At 37.7% G+C, this 23,323-nt stretch overlaps 1 protein-coding gene across 27 annotated transcripts in view; it reads left to right on the forward strand.

Moving 5' to 3' along the window:
• MAGI1 (membrane associated guanylate kinase, WW and PDZ domain containing 1) overlaps positions 1–23,323 on the forward strand; it is a 721,510-nt gene that overhangs the window by 328,427 nt on the left and 369,760 nt on the right. The gene's annotated exons all lie outside the window — the stretch shown is intronic.

Raw genomic sequence — 23,323 nt, forward strand, 5'->3', positions numbered from 1 at the left:
GGTTCTTTACTTGGTGCTATGTGTGTTTAACCGGATGCACTACTGCCCAGTCCCCTAGCAATGAAAATTTTAAAACAGCATATTTATTCACCTATTTGACAGATAATGTATTAAATACCAAGGTTTTAAAGATTCCCTGCTAGCCAACACAAACAAGGCCCCTATTTTCAAGGAGTTGAGATTCAAGATGGATATGTTAGACAAATCAAATAATTACAAAATGGTCAAATTACTCAGATAGACAAATTATTGGACCATCATCTTTACCAAGGAAAGGGGTCACAGAGGAGAGGATATTTAAGATAAGCTGTGAATGATACAAAGGGGATAGATGTAGGAGAACCAAGATCAATTAAGGAATAAGTGAAAAGACCAAGCAGATGACTGGGTAATCCTTATACTGAAGACTGTGCCTTGTGAGTGATGCTATCTGGGACAGTCTGCAAACTGCTTTCTGATACAACTTATAATAGTGACCCAAAAAACTTCAATGGCATCGACTTTATTTTGTGTCCATCATAGTCTTCATTTCAAAGGCATTGTGCCCAACTGTGAAAGTACCACTTGGTAAATGTGTGTGTGTGTGTGTGTGTTTGCGTGCGCGCGCGCACTGATTTTTAAAGAAGCAAGGTGGCTAAAGGCAAAATAATCATAATAATAATGAGGCTGAAGCCCTTTAAAGTGTAAAAAAATATTTGTATACATATTATTCTTGATTATTGGATTAATGCGAGTATTATTGGAGGCCAGTGGAAGTTGTTAGTAAACATATGTACTGAATCATGAGCTTCCCTTGGATTTATCTCCCTACAGAACACTGAACCAAGGGGTCAGTAAGTGATCTATTGTTTCTACTTAGACTTCCCTAGAGTCATATTCTAAGGAGAGCATAAGTAAATATGTAACAGGCGTGAGTAATATGCAGCTATTGTATGGCATTTGCATATCATTTGCATAGTGCTAGATAAGCTGAAATCTGGTCTCTGAAAAGTTTCAAATTAAATTTTTTAATAATTTTTTTATTATGTTTATTTATTGGATAAAAATAGCCAGAAATCCAGAGGGAAGGAGGATATAGACAGAGAGACACCTGCAGCCCTGCTTCACTCAAAAAGCTTTCCACCTGCAGGTGGGGGCCAAGGACTCAAACCTGGGTCCTATTGCACTGTAAAATGTCACTCAACCAGGTGCGCCACCACCCGGCCCCAAATTAAAATTTTATCACCGCTAGCAGGGCAGCCATTTCTTAGTATTTTCCCTTCTATTTTATTCTTTGACTGTCTGTGATTCATCTGTCTTTTTTGTTAGAAATGTATAGCTGTAATGCAAAGTACCAATAAAAAAGGAGGGAAATCTGGACCTTCCAGAGACCATTTCTTGGCAAGTGAAGTTTGTATCTGATTCTTTCCTAGTCACATCTTTTATATAGTAGATACACCTTTACTTGGGGCCTGGTTTAGAAGCTCAAGGGAGCCATATTATGAGAGAGAAAAAAGTTAAATATTGAAAGCTACTTGGATTTAAGTACAATGTACCTTCTTATAAATGTGCCATTTTAGATAAGTTACTTAATATAATGGAGCCTCAGGTTTCTCCTCATTTAATTGGGGGTAAATGTAAATATCATAGGGCTATTGTGAAAATTAACCAATACATAGGAAGTGCTTAGCAGAACCCCAGTATTATTAATATTACTAACGTGTTTATGTATGCTATCCTCAAACCATTTGGGGTGTAACTTTTTAAAATTTATTTTCCCTTTTGTTGTCCTTGTTGTTTTATCGTTATTGTGGTTATTACTATTGTTGTTATTGATGTCATTATTGGATAGGACAGAGAGAAATCAAAAGAGGTGAAGAAGACAGAGGGGGAGAAAAGGCTAGACACCTGCAGACCTTCTTCTCCACTTCTGAGGCAACCCCCCTGCAGGTGGGGAACCAAGGCCTTAAACCAAGATCCTTAAGCTGGTCCTTGTGCTTCACACTATGTGGACTTAACCCTCTGTGCTACCGCCCAACCCCCAAGGGGTGTAACTGTTATTTCTGAAAATTGATAGTAAGCCTAACAATATAAGCACAATATTATAAGCATAATAAGTGGCCCTTGTGTATTAGGGAAGTGCTGTTGACTCAGTCATTTAGAGATCTCAACCTTCCTGGTCTGTAGGGTTGGGAATGACTAGAGCACTTTAGTGAAGAGCTGTCTGCAGCTTATAAATGCTCACATTTGCACTTAATACTTAATTAGCACATGTATTGACTTCATTAGGGCCAATTAAAGAAACAGTTTCAGGTACAGACATTTTGTGAAGTTTGGGATGGCAGAGCTGTTAGACATTCATACTTTGTATCCTTTGAGAGTTTCTTACAAGGCATTTTACATATTTTAATTTCCTGATACCTGCTAATGAACAGAACTGCTACCTGAAACTATCACAACACTAGGAGGAAGTTAAATGTGGCTGCTCAGTTTTAAGTAGAAACAGGACAACAATGTTTTATTTTATTTTATTTGCTTATTATTATTTTATTGGAAGAGAAATTCAGAGGGAAAGATATAGAGAGTGAGATCAGAGCCCTACTCAGCTCTGGCTGATGATGGAACAGGGATTGAACCTGGGACCTGGGAACCTCTGGCAGGAGAGTCAACTATGCCATCTGACCCACTGTGCCAATAATGTTTGCAGACCTATTGTGCCATCTAACATCCCCCCAACAATGTTTAATTTTTAAAACAAAATTTTAAATATTGGATTCATTTGTGTGTACAAGCCAAAACAGTGAAACTACTGTTAGTGAAATTAAGTGTCTAAAATCTACAACTTTTTCGTGGCAGTTGTCAAACTTGAGTGTGCCTGTGGATCCTTTAGCAGGCATGTCAAAACAGAGACTTTCTCAGGCTCCACCTTAGCAGTTGATTAAGGCTATCTGGGGGTGTAGCCCAAGAATTTGCATTTCTGGGGGTTGGGCAGTAGCGTCTCAGGTTAAGCGCACATGGTGCTAAGTGCTAGGATTTTCCTAAAGATCTAGTTTGATCCCTGCTCCCCACCTGCGCTGGGGTGGGGGGCTGGTCCCTCCACAAGCGGTGAAGCAGATCTCCGGGTCTCCCCACTCTGTCTCCCCTCCTCTCTCAATTTCACTGTCCTATCCAACAACATCAATGGCAACAATAACAATAATGACAACAAGAGCTACAAAATGGTAAAAAAAAAAAAAAAAAGCCTCCAGAAGCAGTGGATTCCTAATGCAGGCACAGAGCCCCAGCAATAACCCTGTAGGCAAAATAAATAAGCAAAGAAAGAAAGAAAAGGATTTGCATTTTTGGGAGTTGGGTGGTAACATTAGCATAGCGGGTTAAGCAGGTTAAGCGGGGTAAGCACTGGCGCAAAAGTGCAAGGACCTGTGTAAGGAAAGATCCTCTAGGATATTATGATTGTGGATATATCCTGACTAATGACTCCACTGCTACCTGTAGCAAATTTCCTTCCCTTCCTTTCCCCTTCCCTTCCCCTTCCCCTCTCTTCCCGCCTCTTTCTCCCCTCCCTCTCCTCCCCTTCCCCTCTCCCTCCTCCTCTCCCTCCCCCCTCCCTCCTCTCACCCTCCTCCCCCTCCCCTTCCCCTCTCTTCCCGCCTCTTTCTCCCCTCCCTCTCCTCCCCTTCCCCTCCCTACCCCCTCCCCCCTTCCCCTCTCCCTCCTCCTCTCCCTCCCCCCTCCCCTCCTCTCACCCTCCTCCCCCTCCCCTTCCCCTCCCTCCCCCTCCCCTTCCGCTCCCTCCCCCTCCCCTTCCCCTCCCTCTCCCTCCTCCCCTCCCTTTCCCCTCCTCCCCTCCCCCTCTTCCCTCCCCCTCATCCTCTTCCCCTCCTCCCCTCCCTCCCCCTCATCCTCTTCCCCTCCTCCCCTCCCTCCCCCTCATCCTCTTCCCCTCCTCTCCTCCCTCCCTCCCCTCTCCTCCCCCTCCCCTCCCCTCCCTCTCCTTCCCCTTCCCTTTTCCTTTTCCTTTCCTTTCCTTTTCTTTTCTCTCCTCTCTGCCCCTTTCCTTCCTGTTCCCCCTTCCCTTCCCTTCCCTTCCCTTCTCTTTCTTCCTTCTTTTTTTTTTTTCCTTTTCCATAGAGAAAGAAATCAAAAGGAATACAGATTGGAAGGGAAGAAGTCAAGCTCTCACTATTTGCAGATGATATGATAGTATACATTGAAAAACCTAAAGAATCCAGCAGAAAACTACTGGAAGTTATTAGGCAATATAGCAAGGTATCAGGCTACAAAATCAATGTACAGAAATCAGTGGCATTTCTTTATGCAAACACTAAATCTGAAGAGGAAGACATCCAGAAATCACTCCCATTTACTGTTTCAGCAAAATCAATCAAATACCTAGGAATAAAGTTGACCAAAGAAGTGAAAGACTTGTATGCTGAAAACTATGAGTCGCTACTCAAGGAAATAGAAACTGATACCAAGAAATGGAAAGATATCCCATGCTCATGGATTGGAAGAATAAATATCATCAAAATGAATATTCTCCCCAGAGCCATATACAAATTTAATGCAATACCCATCAAAAAGAGAGATTGGGGTGTGTCAGAGTAGCAATGGAGTTTCTATACCTCACCCTCCCCTCCTATAGTTTTAATTTAATGGTGATAAATGCAGCTATATCCCCTGTGTCTAGAACAGTGCCTATCACTGAATGATCTCTCAAATAGGTCATTTTGAATAAATGGATAAATCCCTACTGAAAGTTAATTTGCAGAGAAATTGAGAAATAGATGACCCTCCAGCTTACTAGACGCTGCTGGTATCACTTACTGGTTTTCCCAGTTTCACAATTATCCTTTTAAATGATAGTTAGCAACCTGGGGATAAGGTTTAATGGTTATGCAAAAGACTTTCATGCCTGAAGCTCTGAGGTCCCAGGTTCAATCCCCAGCACCACCATAAGCCAGAGCTGAGCAGTGCTTGGGTCTTTCTTTCTGTATTTGTCTCTCTCATTAAAATAAATGAAATTTTATACAGGAGGAGGAGGAGAAGAAGAAGAAGAAGGGAACTAACTAGCAGCAGTTTTCAAATTATGACCTCTCCAGATTTGGGAGGTTTTTATAGATATGCTGGCATTGGCTTTCTGAGAGAAGAGAGAACTGCTGAGCTAATGTAACTGTAAGTCCCCCCCACCTTAACTTCCTCCTTGGTGTCCTTGTAAAAGGACACTAGTCATATTGGATTCTGGCCCACCCTAATAACCTCATTTTAACTTAATTACCTCTTTAAAAGCCTTACCTCCAAATATAATCACATTTTGAGGTACTGGGGGATTAGGACTTCAACATGGATTTGGTAGAGGAAGGAGTGGAAACACAGCTAAGTCAATAACATGAAGGGGAGAAAAATTCTGATTTTTCTCACCACTCTATCCCCACCTCTTAACACCAACAGATAAGTATTAAATGAATTTTTAAAAATATATGCAAGTTGGTCCAGGAGGTGGCGCACTTGATAGGGCATTGGACTCTCAAGCATGAGGTCCCGAGTTCAATTCCCAGCAGCACATGTACCAGAGTGATGTCTGGTTCTTCTTTCTCTCCTATCATTTCTCATGAATAAATAAATACAATATTTTTTTAAAATACATGCAAGCGGGAGTCGGGCTGTAGTGCAGCGGGTTAAGCGCAGGTGGCGCTAAGCGCAAGGACCGGCATGAGGATCCCGGTTCGAACCCTGGCTCCCCACCTGCAGGGGAGTCTCTTCACAGGCGGTGAAGCAGGTCTGCAGGTGTCTATCTTTCTCTCCCCCTCTCTGTCTTCCCCTCCTTTCTCCATTTCTCTCTGTCCTATCCAACAACGACAACAACAATAATAACTACAACAATAAAACAACAAGGGCAACAAAAGGGAATGAATAAATAAAATAAATATTAAAAAAAGAAGAAAAAAATAAAAACATTTAAAAATACATGCAAGCATGAATGACTGATGTTGAAAGACTTTAAAGTTGTGTTTGTACCAAATATTCTGATATTGAGCTTACTCTTTGAATTTTATTTTTCATTGTTCCTCTAATACTACTGCTCAAGTAGTATTAAAGGCATGGAATTAAATCCCAAACACAAAGACTTACATTTCCACTTTGGAATGATTGGGTGCAGCCTCAAATTGATCCTATTCTGAAATGCAGTTTGCCTTTGACTTGATAATAGTTGTTTGGTTTTATAAGGCAAGCTTTTAGTTTCTTTGCTATGAGCACCTAATCAAATTGAAATTAATGTAAGCACTTACTTCCTGGAATTATTTCGGTCCACATACATATACCTCTTTCTTTTTGCGCATGTGTGAACACAAGTAGCCACAGTAGTCTCAAGTGTAAATTGAGAGATGTAACAGAGTGCTGCTGCAGTATAAGTTCAGGAAGTGTATTACTGTGGGATGTGGTGTGATAGTGGAATTTGAATTGTTAGATTTTGTAAATCAAAGTTCTAACATTCTAATCAATATAGCAGCAACACTAGTGGGAACTAGGATATGAATTTGCTTCAGATGGAGTTGGTGGGCTCTTGGTGCAATTTTTTCCCTAATTGAATCCTTCTATCTTAATAAAAGTTAATAAATAAAAATTATGATAGCAAATGAATGCGAACTGATGAAAGATTACTGGAAAGCAGTTCTCTTAAATGTCATACTTCAAAAAATTTTGAAAATGGTAAGGTATGTTGTGTCTTTCTCAGTAAGGAATATTATGCCCCTTATACACACACACACACACACACACACACACACACACACACACGCACACACACACACACGCACACACACACTGAACATTTTTACTCAAGGGAGACTCTCTGAGAGTGGTCTCTTTAGACAGTTTGCATTTAGTTCACATATTTTACTGATAAGAATTTTGTATTTTACCACTCATATTATTTATTTTTTAGTATGTCTTGATATTGCACATGCATTGCTGTATACATCAATCTTAACTGTAGACCATTATGATTTTAAGAAGATTTGTAGATATGGCTATAATAATCTTTTTAGTAAACTCAGTAAATAAGAAAAAAAAAACCTCAAAATGTTTGCATTTTCTTTTGTTGCAAATGAAAGCCAATTTTAACTGGTTCTGATAAAAAATAGTATAAAAATTTCTAGACTCTCTGGAGAGTTATTTATTAACACTGTGTTATCAGAGAGGACCTAGTAGGGGTTGTGTTATTGTGTGGAAAACTGATAAATGTTATGTATGTACAAACTATTGTATTTACTGTTGAATGTAAAACATTAATCCCCCAATAAAGGGGGGGAAAAGAGTGTGTCATCAGTATTCAACCCCACTCCAGCTGCCGGAAATTCTCTTCTTCTCTCATCCTTTGCTTCTCAAGGAATATTTTTGCCTTTTGAAACAAATGGACTCCAACAGGTCTTACTCAGCATTTGTAGTGGGAGTTGGGTTCTTCCAACAATGTCCCAGATTAAATCTCACTTTGGAATGACTCAGTGTGACTTCAATTTTATGACTCCCCTTTGTCTTTTCCAAGTCCTGTGGTAGGTCAGCTAAATTGTGTACCATCTTTTATGCTACAGGGTAAGGCCAACACTATTGAAACCACATGATTGAGCCAAGAAAGAAAAATGAGATATGTATTCCCTGGGGGGGGGGGGAATGGAGGCACTGGGCTCAAAGAAGCAGAAACATGTGCCTTTCCTTAAACATAGCAGGTATGTCCTATGCTTGCCTTGAAGTTGTTGACTCTTTTCCTGTAAATTGAGAGAATACAGTTTCATTTAATTGAATTTCTAGTTAGTTAAGCTGCAGCTAATCAAGCTGGCTAGATAACTAGGTGCTGGTGGAATAAATAAATAGATGTCTCAAAAATAAAATCAGTAGATCCTGGGAAGCAAGTGAAAGGGATGATTCAAGGAACTGTCACTGTGTGATTTTACTCAAATATTGTATATAGGGAAAAATAAATGGGCTAAATAAAATAAGAAGAAACACTTGTATTACACGACAAATTAGTGGTTACCAGGAGGAAGGGAATGGGGAAGCCTGGGGTAGTGTAAGTTAAGACAAATGGGGGTATCGATGTTGATTTTCAGTGGTGTACATTTGAAAACTATATAATGGACTAAAATTAATGTCAGAAGTAAATAAACATATGTTTCAGATTGTATGACCAGATTATGAGGGTTTTTTGTTTATGAACCTGTCCACCAGGGAGACTTGTCTGTTTCTTCTTAGTTTTACCATGAGTTTGCCCAAAGTCAATTCTAAATGATTTCTCTGTTCTTGCAGAATTAAGACTTTTTGATGTGTTTTAGTTTTGCTTTAGATTGACTGCCATTAACTGAAATAAACAGAAGAGAAAAGGAGTATGTAGGAGTGGTGTTGACAGTAATTCTGAAGGTGGAATGCATTGGACCTGCTGATGGTAAATTTTGGCCACTGGAAACATGGAACCTGGGTCCATTTTATTGCATCCTGGGAAAATCCAGTCATTTACTTTGGTTCAAAACATCTTTCATGATACATCTCCCCTTTCTCACCCCCAATGGAGACACATTTCCTCATGAGAAACAGTAGGTCAAATGCTTTGTCAAATAATGAGACTATTCAAGAGAGTTGTTTACTGAGCAATTTGTCACTAAATTCACTATGGTTTGGGTCTCAGAGGGATTGTGTTTCTTGTTGTATCCACTCACGAGTGGAAAATTGAACTAGATGCCATATTTTAGTGACATAATAACACCACATTGCTTCAGTGAGGATGATTTGGGACACAAAAATCATAGTTGGGAAATTCACATTTGCTTCTCTTATACTCAGCTGCATTCAACTAAGTTTCTAAGACTGGGAATGATGTAGAAAAACAACACTACAAACCGCACTGACTATATATTAACTCTCACTCAGTAGTTCTTAACTCATTGGTGTTCTACTTTATAATATGTATTTTCAGTGTTTCCTATAATATCCTAAAATGAATTAATTGACAGTATACCCTTTAATATGCATAATTTAAAAAACATACAGGGACCTATTTTTAGAAATGAAAACTAAAAGGAAAGTAATTTGTGATAAATAGTGTGCATTGTGGTATGTTGTGTGCACTTGTGCCAGGAATTTTGTTTAAGTGAGGACTCTTAGTCAGCAGTCCTAGACTAGGACCTGAGGTTCTGCCTTTTTAACAAACTTCCAGGTGATGCTGATGTACTTATCTTGCACTGCACTTGAATAGCAACATTCTAAAGAATGTAATGAAATGTCAGATGCTCTTAACTATTTATATACTTTCTATGTATGCTGCAGCTATAAAATCGACTGCAAGAATTATATTGAGTGGACTGCTGAACATTAGAAGTAACATAGCTATTGGTAAGGCAGTCTTCTGAAATGGCAAGTGACAAGCTACAAGCAAAGCAACGTGACACTTTTCTTTCCATTTACTGTTTTGCATGAAGTCGTAAAATTGTAAAGAGCTTGCTTAGCATGAAAGTGAACTAAAGAGAGGGTTAGGCTCAGCTTCTTGGTATATTTCACTTATGTCCACTAGGACAGTCCTAAGCCATGCATGTCATATAACTCAATTCTCAGACATACTACTCATCAAATTCCAGTGCTTCCCAGTTGCTGACAATTTCCCTCAGGTCTTTACTCAGAAAAAAAAAAACTCCCACAGACTGTGAGAAACGCCAGTAGGCAGTGCCATCTGTTAAGAACTCCTGAACTAAAAAAACAAAAACAAAAACAAAAAAACACCAATGATGGGGATAGGTCTCAGAGAGCTACATAGGTGTGATGTGACTACCTGTAGTTTATTCGGACAGATGGCCCATAAGCCCAGGCTCAAAGAAAATAGTTGCAATCATTGCATAGCCCTTGACAACAGATTGGCACATTCTCTTTGGAGGTGTTTTCTCTGCTGTTCATTTTGTTAGTTGAGTAATTGGGGGGAAAGTTGCTAAGTCCATATTTGCAGCTGACAGATTTGTTTTGCACTGTGTTGCCAGAGAGTGTTAAATGCAAGCCTGTGATGAATCTGAAGCAAATGGAGATCATTTAGGTGGATGAGTGGGTAGGTGGGGGGAGATAAGAGTGTAATTTCCTAGTAACCACAGACTGAATTGTGTTTTTCCAGCTTAGCTGACACCTCTTCTTATCACCCTGTATTTCCAGTGTCAAACCAGTGTCACTGTTTCAACTCTACAGAACAGATATGCAAGCGTGCATTTGCCTCTGAAGCTCTACATATGCACGTTCTAGTTACTGAGATTCTTAATTCTAAACTAGAAAAAAAGAGGCTTGAAAGAAGAGGATTGATTTAATAGGAATATTAAATATGTAGAGTGTATTACATCAGTGGTATCATAAATTGTGCTTTCATTCAAGGGATCCCCATATCTAAATTCAATATCACTGCCTCAGATAATTTCTCAATATATTTTAAAGTTCAGATTAGCAACAATTTATGACATTGTGTTTCATATACTACACCAGGAATGATTTTTTTCCCTTTCTTGATACCAAGGATTTTTTTTTTATGCCATTGTAGTATAAAAACAATACATTCATTTCAGATTCGATGGGAAATAAAATGCCTTAAAAACAACAAATGGTGTACATAATCTTGCCACTTAGAAATCACAACTACTAATAGGCATTTCCTCCCTCTTCTTTTTTTATAATGCAGAGAAATAGAAACTCATGTTTGCATTTTAACAAAATTAGAATAGTGCCAATGGTTTTGTATGCTAGTTTTCCTCCTAATATTGCAAAAACATACATCCCCATGATGCTTCCTTTTAAGCACCTTTTTTTTTTAATTGGAGGATTAGTGATTTACAGTATGGTTGTTGAAATATAGTCACATCAATACCCCACAATCCCTTTCATTATCAGTCCCTCCCTCTCCAGAGACTCTGCTTTGGTGCAGTATGCCATCCCTAGTCCAAAGTTCACTTTTCCTGATTTGTTTCTTAAATTATACTTATAAGTAAGATCATCTGATATTATCCCCCCCCCCTTTTTTAATTTATCTCACTTAACTTAATGCCATCATGTTCCATCCAGGATGAAGCACAGGGATGACTCCCATCATTTTTGGTAGCTGAGTAATATATACCATTACTTTCTTTTTTTTTTTTTTTCCCTCCAGGGTTATTGCTGGGCCCGTTGCCTGCACCATGAATCCACCGCTCCTGGAGGCCATTTTTCCCCCTTTTGTTGCCCTTGTTGCCATAGCCTCCTTGTGGCCATTATCATTGCCATTGTTGATGTTGTTCATTGTTGGCCAGGACAGAGAGAAATGGAGAGAGGAGGGGAAGACTCTGAAGGGGAGAGAAAGATAGACACCTGCAAACCTGCTTCACTACCGTGAAGCGACTCCCCTGCAGGTGGAGAGCTCCAACCGGGATTCTTACGCAGGTCCCTGTGCTTTGCGCCACGTGCGCTCAACCCACTGCGCCACTGCCTGACCCCCATACCATTACTTTCTTAGCCACTTTTCTGTCTTTGGACATCTAGGTTGTTTCCAATATTAGACTATTACAAATTGTGCTGCTATGATCATAGGTACACACAGATCTCTTTGGATGCTTGTGTTTGTTTACTTTAGATATATCGTCAGGAGAAGAATTTCTGGTTCATAGGGTAACTCCATTTCTAGTGTTCTGAGAAGTGTCCAGACTATTTTCTATAGGGTTTGGACCAATTTTCATTCCAACCAGCACTGTAGAAGGTTCCTTTTTGCTATTATTGTTATTTCTAATGTTTTTTTGTTTGTTTTTTACCTTCAGGGTTATTTCTGGGACACAGTGCCTGCACTACAAATACACTGCTCCTGGTGGCCATTTTTCCTTTTATTTTCTTTTCCATATTATTCGATAGAACTGAGAAATTGAGAGGGAGGGGATATAAAGACAGAGGGAAAGAGAAAGACACCTGCAGACCTGCTTCACAGCTTATAAAGCTTCCCTTGTGCATGTGGGAATCAAGGGCTCAGACCCAGGTCCTTGTGCTTCGTGCTGTGTGTGCTTCACCAGGTACACCCACTACCACACAATCCCCAAGTATGACATTTTCACAGGTGTAAAATGGTATCTCATTGTTGTCTTTATTTTCATTTCTCTGACAGTCAATGGCTTCATATTGTATATTTCATATGTCTGTTGACCTTTTGGATCTCTTCTTCGATGAAAATTCTGTCCCTATCCTCTCCCCATTTGGGGGTTTTCTTTTCCTTTTCTTCCTTCCTTCCTTTCTTTCTTTTTCTTCTTCTTCTTCTTTTTTTGTTTTTATTGAGTTTTGGGGGAGACCACTCTGTTTTAGTCATGGTTCATTTTGCTATGCAGAACCTTTTCAGCTTGATCTATTCCCATTGGTTTATTTTTGCTTTTGTTATCTTTGCGATTGGGTCTGAGTCATCGAAAAATGTTTAGAAAACTTGCATTGAATGTTTTCCTCTAAATACTTGATGGTTTCTGGTCTAATATCCAAATCTTTGATCCATTTGGATTTTACTTTTGTTTGGTGCTTATTTATATCACATATTTAATAAGAGACTGTCTCTTTCCCCATCCATCTAAAAATAGAAAAATTAGAAAATTGGTCTAGGAAAGGACCTGATCAGTGGGCTGCACATTTGAGACCCTCTACTGCATTGAAAATGACAGAGAGCCAAAGGCATCTTTGTCTGGCATATTTTGTACTGGGACTGAACTCGGAACCTTTGCTCTACTACTGAGTCACATACCCGGCTGCAACAATGATTTGTTGATATTTGTCCAGCTTTCCACCATGGAGGGAAAATTAAAGAGGTTGTGGGGAGCATGCTCTCACCTCTCTGGGCTGCTTTTCATTCAGAGAAATAGAAAAATTAAGTCACTCTAGCGCTCACACTTTCTATGTTCCTGCTAAACTGTGCTCTTTACCAGGTAAACTATCTCTGCCCCTGAGATTTATTTCTGTGCTCTAGATACTTGTTGTGTGTACAAAAATATGTGTACATATTTTCCCCATCTGTATTTTTGCTTTTTCAGTCTTTTGACATTTTTATCAAGTAAACATTTTGCCTCAGATGATTACTTTTTTCTTTTCATATATTATGTTTTCAGTCTAAATTTGAGGGGCTTTTTTTCCCAAAAGTTATCAGTCGTTTCACATTTTAGATTTAAGTCCACCATCAATTTCAGATAATTTTTTGTGTAAGGTATGAAATTTAAGGTTATCTGGGAGATGACTCAGTGAATAAAGTGTCCAGAATTCAATCCCTAGTAGCACATGCACCAGAGTGATACTCTGGTTCTCTTTATCTCTCTCCTCCTATCCCTTTCATTAATAAGTTAATACAATCTCTTCCTGGCTTCTTCCAATATGGGGACTTCAATCTCATCTTCTGTGTTCTTGCCTTTGAGTTCTTGGCTGTTGAACAATTTGTTCTGCTTTGTATCTTGGTGCTTTTCAGCCACCAAGTTATGGATGTTGCCGTGATGCCAACCTGACTTCACTGGACAGACAACCTCACCAGTGAGTCCTGGAACCCCACCTCTCCAGAGCCCTACCCAACTAGGAAAGACAGGAAAAGGCTGGGGTTATGGATCAACATGTCAATGTTCAGGTCCAGAGGAAAAGCAATTACAGAAGCCAGACCTTCCACCTTCTGCACCCCATAATAATCCTGGGTCCATACCCCCAGAGGGATAAAGAAAAGGGAAGCTTCCAATGAAGGGGAGGGTATATGCTACTCTAGGGGTGGGAATTGAGTGGAATTATACGCCTCTTATCCCACAATCTTGTCAACCATTATTAACTCAAAAATAAAAACAAAATAAATAAACAAATAAATAAATAAAATCTCAAGAAAATAAATAAAAATAAAAAAGATATTTAGGGCAACATTCATTTTTTTTTCTTTATCATATCCAATTATTCTAGTACCACTTGATAAAAGGACTAGCCTTTCTCCATTTAATGTTTCTGGCATCTTTGTCAAAAATCAATTAGGCTCTTAAAGATAACCTGCTAATTTATGTACAGAGGAAATTGTTCAAGTATTAGGTTTGAAAATAAATGCTTATCGTTTAACAGAAGCTAATGATGTATTTAAACAATGTATTATGAAGAGCTAAATTATATTCATTGTAACTATATAGAAAATATATATAATCAAAATGCTGACTTTTTATATGGCCTGTATGAAGGGAGTTTGAATGTTAATAAACATGTTTTCCACTTTAAAAAAAATCAATTAGGCATATTTGTATAGGTCTATTTCTGGGTTCTACAGTGTATCATATTGATTTATGATCCATCCAGCTGCCAGTACCACACTGTCTTGACAATTATAGCTATGTCATAAACCTTAGTATTGAAGTGACTTCTTTCATTTAATTTTTCTTTAATTAATTAATTTTTTAAAATATTTTTGTTTATTTTATCGTTATTTATTTTAGATAGAGACAAAGAGAAATTGGAAGGGAATGGGGAGATAGAGAGAGAGATAATGAGAGCAAGGAGCCTGCAACACTGCTTCACTGCTTATGAAGCTTCCACCCTGGGCATTGACATGTTGATCCATAACCCCAGCCGTTTCCTGTCTTTCCCTAGTTGGATAGGGCTCTGGAGAGGTGGGGTTCCAGGACTCACTGGTGAGATTGTCTGTCCAGTGAAGTCAGGTTGGCATCATGGCAGCATCCATAACTTGGTGGCATAACTTAGTGGGGATCAGGGGTTTGAACCTGGGTCCTTATGCACTGTACTGTGTGTGCTCAACCAGGTGCACTACCACCTGATCCCTCACTTAATTTTTTCCCCAAGATTATTTAGCTGGTCTAGGGCTAGTCTACTTGTTGTGCTTGAGTTATCTTTTGAAGTTTTTCATATCTATTCATGATGCTCTTTCTCAACCCTAGAATTACCAGTTTTCCTTCCAAAGAAAAAGATGTGGTGAGAGTTGGACTTGAACTTGGGAATACAGACACATGGCAAAGTTTTTAATACTTCCCTTTTTTGTTAGGTTTATTTATCTGTTTGAAAGTAGAAACGAAGAGAAGAAAATTACTCATGTCAATCTAATAGTGCTCTGTGCAAAAACAAGATGGCTTTGTTTGAAAGTTTCTGCTTATGCTTATTTAAAATAGAAAGGTTTTTTTCTTTGGAAAATGGTTCCAAAAATTATTTTGAAATGATCATGTAAAATTTAATGTCTGCCTTAGATATGTAAATATGGAAAAACTTTTTCTTAAAAATAATTTAAATTTTTCATGTATAAACTCAGGCCAGGGAGATACCATAATGGTTATACAAAACAGCTATGAGAGCCTGGGGCTCCAATATCCCAAATTCAAGCCCTGATGCTTCCACAAACCAGAGCTGAACAGTGTCCTGTGTGCAATACTCTTCTTTCTGGAGGACAGTGTGGAGGAGGGAGAAATGAAGAAATTTTTTTAAAACCACACCATCTTCTGCTCTTGGTGATTAGCCTTAGGATTTAATCATTCTTCCTCTTTTAAGGAATGTATGACATTATGACACCTTCTCAGGGGAAAACAAGATTAGCTTAACATCATTTCATTCTCTGACATAGAGTTTTTAGCAGGTTTTATTTTGAACATATAAAAACAAATAATTTTTATAATTTACACATCTCTAAAATGTCATTTTAGAAAATAAAACTTTAATTGATATCTTGAAATTCTTGTTAGTGTTTTTAATTGGTGAGAACATGACTAGGACCTGTGTGCAAAATTTGACATTTTATTACAAAATTCATACATTTCTCATTTACTCAACTCATACTGGAATGCAGGTTTAGAAGTACCTTTTTAATAATAGTGCCCCCAATTTATTCTTGTTTAGAGGAAAAATAGGTAATAATTTGCAAATCTGAACACTAGATTATTAACAGTTTCTTGTGATAATCTTTCTACCCAGTTTTAAGGATTGATGACCAGGGTGGGGGTAGATAGCATAATAGTTATACAAAGAGACTCTCCTGCCTGAGGCTCCAAAGTCCCAGGTTCAGTCTCCCACACCACCATAAAATCAGAGCTGAGCAGTGCTCTATCAAAAAAAAAAAAAAAAAATGACCATTTTGGAGAAATAACTCAGCTATGATCCATGAGTCACCTGTACAAGTAATAGGCAAGAACTTCCTGAGGGAAGGTCCTTCTGTTTGTGCCTCTGCTTTGCATATGTTTGTGCTTTTTGATCAGTTCTCTATCTGTGTATCTGTCTCTCTTTTCAGTATCACATAAAGGTCTCAAACATGATACTACCTTTCTGGGCCAAGTTTTTACACTTACTTTTTTAAAGAAAGAGAGACAGACCCAGAGAGGAGAGTCACTCAGCACCACTTCACCTCATAGAGCTAGTGCAGTACTAGGACCCAAAGCTGGGGTGTTATGCCTGGTATGGCATGCACTCTGCTGGGTGAGATATCTCCTGATCCATTTATTTGTTTTTTTGTTTGTTTTTCTTTTACCAGAGCATTGCTCAACTATGGCTGAGACTTCAGAGCCTCAGGCATTTTATGTAACCACTATGCTATGCCCCCACCCTTGATGAGTTTTCTACTTGGTTCAGGGGAGTAATTCATTAAGTCCTGGGAATGCCATTGAAGAAATAGTAAGATTTACCATAGATCTGCTAGGAAAACACAAGCTAGTGTTCTTATCATCGTGGATGGACGTACTGGGATAGTCCTATGATAAATAGTAAACACTGGATTCTAAGGTTTGATTGACTTTATAGTCCATGTATCAAACATAGTAGTTGATAACAGCTAGGTTTAACAGATTCATGTCTTTGAGTTAAGGGATATAGGCAGGTAAAGGGAAAACCTTCTCCACAGTAATGACACACCCTAGGGGAAAACTGCTTTGCTAGTCCAAAGATAGGCTTGGCTGATGAAAAATCAAACAACATGATTGTGGAGAGAAAGCTGAGCAAGTGGAACATGGGAATAAAAAAGAGTTTCTGTCACTACCTGGACCATTATTCAAATTGGAAGATTGACTAGTTCTTAATTATTCACTTAGGTGTCAATGAGTGTAGAAAATAGCTATCTTAGCAAAAAGGAAAAAATTGAAATAAAGATTCACAGAAAAATAAAAGGATCTGTAGAATTTCATACATTTTCGAAAGACTGTTGAAGGGTAGGAGAAAGATGTTATACCAATTGACAATTTTCATGCTCAAGGAATCTTAGCACAACAGACTTAAAATTTTGAAAAGAATAATGTTTGTGAACAGGAAAGAGAGAGAGAGAAAAAAAAAAAGTGACTTGAGTTCCCTTCACTTAGAAAGGAAAACTGTGGTTTGGCATCCTTCCTTAAGGCTTCATAATGTTCCAGAATAAAGAGTTAATGAGAAGTGTCCTTCTCCCTAGGGCCCAAAACAAACAAACAAACAAACAAACAAACAAAAAACATCTGCATGGATCCCATAATCCCACAATGTTTTCACTTGCTTTCAAGTTGTATTTCTATTTTGTTAGCAAGAAAGTATTTACTGAATGATTTGCTATTTGTACATATAAAAGAAGCAAGAAAACTTTACACTTCACAGTTTAAATAGATAATTTTGTCCCCAAATCATATTATTGGAAAATAATGGCTAATAGGATAATTATTGACTCATGGATACAAGTGCTCATCTCCCTGTGATTGGTGTCTGCATAACACTTTCACTCTCAACATTCATCATCCTGCATTCAGTACACAGTGACCTCTCTACTCTGTCCCTTCCTTTCCTTCTTCCTCATTGGCTTTTGATATATTACACCACAGCTAGTTCAAGTTCATCCTGTATTTCTCATATCCTTGTTTCCTATATTCCACTTGTAGTGAGATCATCTGTCTTTTGTCTTTCTCTTTCTGTCTTATCTCACTTAACATGAATTCTTCAAGTTCCACCCAAGATGAAGCAATGGGATGATTCTGTTGTATTTATGGCTAAGTAGTGTTCCATTATATATACACACCACATCTTTCTTGGCCATTCATCTGCTGTTAGATATCTGGGTTGTTTCCAAGTTTGTGCTATTACAGATTGTGCTTTTGTGAACATTGGTATACCTAGATCTCTTCAGATAGATATTTTTTGTGTTCCTTGGGTAGATCCCTAAAAGAGTAATTACCAGAACATAGGGTCAGTGAATGTTGATTTTTTTTTTTAACCAGGAGGAAACACATGCAAATCTACCAGTGATTAGTCTTAGATATCTGTTCTTTTGTTTTTCCTATTTTTTTTTAGCACATTTCTTTGCAGATTTAGATCAGCCAGAGGTGGTCACATAGCATTTGAGGAGTTTTACCTTTGGATATAGATGCAAAAGGATAATAGACAATGCTAACTGGAGAAAGCTGTAAGGTCTAGGGCATGAAGAGGCAACTCAGAGTCATGATTCCATCTCTTGAGTTGAGTAAGAAGCTGGATCTGTTTTGACTTTTAATTAATTAATTAGTTAATTAGTTAATTTTTTGTCATTGCCAAGGTTTCACTGCTCTGGGCAACTTTTTAAATCACCTTCCTATGTGCATGTACTGACATAGCCTTTTCACCTTTATCTTCCATACCCTTCTTTATTCCAATATTTTTTAAAAATTAAAAACAAGCTTATTTTACTGACTTAATATTGGTTTACAACATTATACAATTTTTGGAGTATAGTTTCACACCTCTATGTATGTATACAATTCACTAGCCCATCTTCAGAGTTGTGCCATTAGACCGAAAGATCAGACTGCTTACTGTTCCCCTTACCCCTTTGTTCCCGTAGTTTTCAGAGTCAAATTAAGAGTCAGTTTTGTTATTATTATTGCAAATTCATTTGTTTTAGTTGTTTATATTTCACATATGAATGAAACCATTTGATAGTTGTCTTTTGTTTCTTTACTTACCTCTCTTAGCAGTCTCTTCCAGTTTCATCCATTTGTCCCAAATGATACAATACCATCTTCGTAATGACATAGTAATATTCAATATTGATCCCAGAATTTTATCTACTCATCTCTCAGTTAGGTAGCTATAAACATGAGAGTTCACGTATCTCTTTGGACTATTGTCTTTATGTCCTGTGGATAAATACCTAATAGAAAATCTAGCCTTTTTTTCACTGTTTCTAGAAATTATAGAACTGTTCTCTTCTGTTGTTGAGAACCTTCACTTGTCAAATATTCTTTACTATATGTGAGTCATTGTTCTCCAACTTACTCCCATCACTATCTTAGAGACTGTAGAAATTTCTTTCTTGGGGACTGTGTGGTAGCATACACAATTGAGTACACATGTGATCATGTGCAAGGACTAAATTCAAACTCCTGCTCCCTTCTTGTAGGAGGGAAGCTTCACAAGTGGTGAAGCTGTGCTGTAGGCCTCTCTCTTGCTCTCAATCTTCTATTCTCTATACCCCCACTTTTCTGGGGGAAAATTATATATATATATAATATGTAATGTATAAATAAATATATAAAATAAATATATATATATTAGAAAGTCAAAATAAAAATAGTTACTTAGGGACAGGAAATATGTCATCTGGTAGCATGTTCACTTTGCCATGCATGAAATCTTAGGTTCAGACTCTTGGCTGCCACTTGGAGGTACCATGCAAATGGAATGCTTCATGAGTGTTGTTTTTCCTCTCCCTCTCTCATTTTCCTTCTCACCCTCTATCTGGCAAAAAAATTAAAACAAAGTCCACTAGTAGTGGTGGAATTATGCAAGAAAGAAGTCCCAGTGACTAAATAGATAAATAAGTAAATAGAATAGTTACTTTAAAAAACATTGTAAGAGTTTTCTCTTCTACGCTCTTTGTTTTAATGCCAAAGATTAGGCTTCAATACTAACATATGTATGCATTCTTATAGTTAAACTTTAAATATCCTGATCCAATTCCTTTTTAAGATTTTCTTCCAACCCACCATGAAAATTTTAATTTCTAAAGTGCGCTCTTTAGCACATAATAAGATACTAAGTGCATGTGATACACTGAATTAATATTGTTAAATAAAATTGAACACATCTGGTAAAATCCCTTTGATTGGCTCATTAGTAATGAAGTCTGGTAAATTTCTGTGTGAGGAGCAATCTGGGATATGTCATTCTGTATTGTTCAACACAATATTGTCCCTTCAGAACAACACTGCTGGTTTTGTGTGATTCATTGACAAATTCAAAGGATGGTGTGACCATCTGTTTCCTATAGCCCCTGAGAAAAGAACAAAAGGATGAGGCTCAGAGCTGAGAATGAGAAGAAGGGGTTAGATAAAATGTAAGATTTTTTTTTTCACTGCTTAGGTTTTTAATTAATTTTACTAGCAAGAAACTCAGTGGTTCCTTCTCTGGAGTCTTCATAAGAAGAAATACGTTTTTGAAAAATAGATGGTAGGCATAACTTTATTTATTTACTTATTTATTTATGTATTAGATAAACAGAGATAAATTGAGGAGGGAAAGGTGAGATAGAGAGGAAGAGAGACAGAGAGATACCCATAGGACTGCTTCACCACTTATGCAGCTTTCGTCCTGCAGGTGGTAAACAGGGGCTTTAACCCAGGTCCTTGTGGATTATAATGTGTGCATTTAACCAGGTGCATCTGACCCTGGAATAACATTGCTTAGATCACCTCTCAGAGTTGGATTCGGTTCTGTATCTTTGATTCTTGGTTTATATGTTCTGTTCAAGTAACTTAATTTTATTTATGTGTTTATTTATTACCAGAGCATTTCTCATCTCTGGTTTATGGTGGTGCTAGAGATTGAACCTGGGCCATGTAGAGCCTCAGGAATCAGTCTTTTTGCATTACCATTATGCTATTTTCCTCACACTCAGATATATTGTGTTTAATTACAAAAGAAATATTTGTTTTTACAAGTTGAGATCTCAGAAAATGATTACGTAAAAAACTGGTCTTTTTCACACAAAAAGGGTGAGATTATTAAAAGGTCCAGTTTCTTTCCTCCGAGCTAATTACAACTAATAATTTGACATATGTCTTTTCATGATTTTACTTTAAATAAACATATATGTATGCCACTGGCTTTATTAAAAATATGATTACAGTTATCATCATGTATTTTAGTTTATATTTTTCTCATTATTGTGTGTATGTATTATTATTTTTAACAGTTATACATTTCTCCATATAAAAGTCATAATTTTGTAACAGTTGCTTCATGTAGATGTATATTTGGGTTGTCTCCAAAACTAATTATTAAATATAATGCTACAAATATCTATGTGCTTAAATGGAAATGTATTAAAACTATGCACTTACTTTTGTCATATGCTTTTTAAATACTGTCTGCCAACGTGGAATATGGTTTTTTATATATTATTGATACTCATTAGTTGAACATATATATTGACTATGTTAAGGTTTAAAGTTACCAAACAGGATAGAATTGAGTAGTCATAATTACCTTTGAAAAATTCATTATGTTAATCTGTTATTTCTCAGCGACAATGGCTCAGCCAAATTTTCCAAGTTTGGCGAGAGAGTATTCTTTTTTATATTTTTATATTTATTTATTTTCCTTTTTGTTGCCCTTGTTTTTTTTTTTTTTTTTTGTAGCTATTATTGTTGTTATTGATGTCATTGTTGTTAGATAGGACAGAGAGAAATGGAGAGAGGAGGGGAAGACAGAGGGGGGAGAGAAAGACACCTGCAGACCTGCTTCGCTGCCTGTGAAGCGACTCCCCTGCAGATGGGGAGCCGGGGGCTCCAACCGGATCTTTCCGTGGGTTCTTGGGCTTCGCACCACATGCCCTTAACTCGCTGTGCTACCGCCTGACTCCTGAGAGTATTATTTCTTAGAGAGCTAGTTTGGAGGTTCTAGTAGGGAAGTGCAGCTACTTTTATCCACTCAATTCAACCTTTGACTTGAATTGGGGAGATGGTCTTATTTATTTATTATTTTGATGGGGGGTTAATTTGCTATACATGTATATAGTTTCTCACTTATGTGTAACAGATACCTGCTACATACTCTTCTTATCCCTCATCATCAGGGACCTCAAATCCTCACTTCACCCAGAACCCCTGTTCCATTCTCCTTCCACTGCCGCTTGCTTTGATGCAGCACGCCGCCACCCTTAGTCCAAGTGTTATCCCTCTTCCTCCCTTTCTGACTTTGTCTTCCAAATCCCACCTACATGTGGAGTTATCCAGTATTCATCCCTCTCTTCCTGGCCTACATGTCCCAAAACGTTTCCTTCTTCCAGTGAAGGTAAGACAAAAATTGAGATGATAGAGTTTCTGTTCTGATGTCTGAGTCTTTGATAGTTGGCCTTGGTCCACCAACATTGGTCATATCACTCTGACATATTTGCTCTCCTTTTTCCTTTATGTTTGCTCCTTTTGTTGCTGTTCTGTTTTGTTTGACTTCCCACTTCTACTATAGATTACCTCGCTTGAAGTTAGAGCTATTTTACTTTTTTTCCTGTAGGATTCCTTTCAGTAATTCTTGGAAGAGAGGGCTATTGGTGATTAATTCCTTCAGCTTCTGTATGTTTGGGAAGCTTTTGATTTCTCCTTCATACTTGAAAGAGAGGTTGGCAGGGTAGAATACACATGGCTAATAATTCTTGTCCCTTAATACTATAAATATTTATTCCTTTTCTTCCTTCTTGGGTTTGTATTAAGAAATATGATGAAAGCCTTAAGGTTCTGCCTGTATGTCAGCTCCTTCCTTTCACTTATAGCCTGCAATATTTCTTCCTGTCCTTACTTTTGGAAAGTGTTACTATTATGTATTTTGGCATTGCCTGTTTGGTGTCCAGTAGTTCTGGTTTCTGTTCAGTTTCCTCTATGTTTATATTTTGACCATTGCCCATGTGTGGAAAGTTTTTTGTAATAATTTCTTATGCTCCCTGCTTCTTTCTCCTTATCCTCAGGCACCCCAGTAACTTTTACAATTTTTCCTCTGATGGAGTCTGCTAATTCAGAGAATTGCTTCATTTTCCAGAAACTTTTATTCTTCATCTGCTTTGCACTCCAAAAGTATAGTGGTTTTATTTCCTAGCTCTGCTGTTCTGTCCTCAAGTTGATTTAATCTAGATACAAGGTCTCTTAGCCTTTGTGCTGTCCAGGGTTTCCCTTAATTCAAGAATTTGCTTTTGGAGTTCTCTTTGTGAATTTCTTAGCTCTTTGTGAAGAGATCTCTGAACTCCATAGTTTTGTGTTTGTATGCTATTGTTGGTATCTTGATATCTTCATGATTAACTTTCTTAATTCAAATGCAGAAATGTTTTCTTTTTTTAAATTTATTTAGTAATGATCAAAAAGATTGTGGGATAAGAGGGGTACAATTCTACACAATTTCCACCACCAGA

This window comes from Erinaceus europaeus, chromosome 12, assembly GCF_950295315.1.
Source record: "Erinaceus europaeus chromosome 12, mEriEur2.1, whole genome shotgun sequence".
In the NCBI taxonomy this organism is placed as follows: domain Eukaryota; kingdom Metazoa; phylum Chordata; class Mammalia; order Eulipotyphla; family Erinaceidae; genus Erinaceus; species Erinaceus europaeus.